The 599-nt window shown below is 36.7% G+C and overlaps 1 non-coding gene across 1 annotated transcript; it reads left to right on the top strand.

Annotated features, from left to right (window-relative positions):
* Positions 1 to 336: 336 nt before the first annotated feature.
* LOC128580132 (U7 small nuclear RNA) lies at positions 337 to 398 on the top strand. Its single transcript, XR_008378469.1, has one exon. It is a non-coding gene; the product is annotated as a U7 small nuclear RNA (small nuclear RNA).
* The last annotated feature ends 201 nt before the right edge of the window (positions 399 to 599 follow it).

A 599-nucleotide genomic window follows, 5' to 3' on the forward strand; every position in this document is an offset into this window, starting at 1 on the left:
CATGATTGCATTAATATACACAGCTATGATTCAATAAAAAAAAAATCAGTTGTATTCATTTAAGAATCAAAAGACAGTTTCCATGGCAGCTGAAAATTGAGGGGGAAATGTTCAGAAGGAAGAAAGATACACAGGTGGAACCCCAAATTCTGTGTGTAAACTCTGCCCAAATCTCTGGATGACCCCTGAGCCACGCATGCACTGAGCAGGTTCCAAGCAACCCATCCAAGATCAAAAGAACTGAACTGAAGCTTCAACCACCATCCACCACAGAAGATAGAATTGGCGGTTTGGGTTCAGCCAAAGCAATTGCTTGCTTCAAAAAAAAATTAGAATGAATGTTACAACTCTTTTTGAATTTGTCCAGAAGGTTTTCCAGTTTTCACTGGAATTCTGCTGCCCCCTAAAATAAAAAACAAACACACAAACACCCTCCCCCAGAACTTTTAGAAGGACCATACTTGATTCCAAAGTTTCTTTTAAAAAAAAAAACTTAAAATTTTTTTCACCACTCAACAACTCACAAATAGAATCCAAACTTTCTATAGCTTATCATTTGCAATGTCCAAGATGCAATTTAAAACTACTTGACATATAAG

This window comes from Nycticebus coucang, chromosome 2 (assembly GCF_027406575.1).
Source record: "Nycticebus coucang isolate mNycCou1 chromosome 2, mNycCou1.pri, whole genome shotgun sequence".
In the NCBI taxonomy this organism is placed as follows: domain Eukaryota; kingdom Metazoa; phylum Chordata; class Mammalia; order Primates; family Lorisidae; genus Nycticebus; species Nycticebus coucang.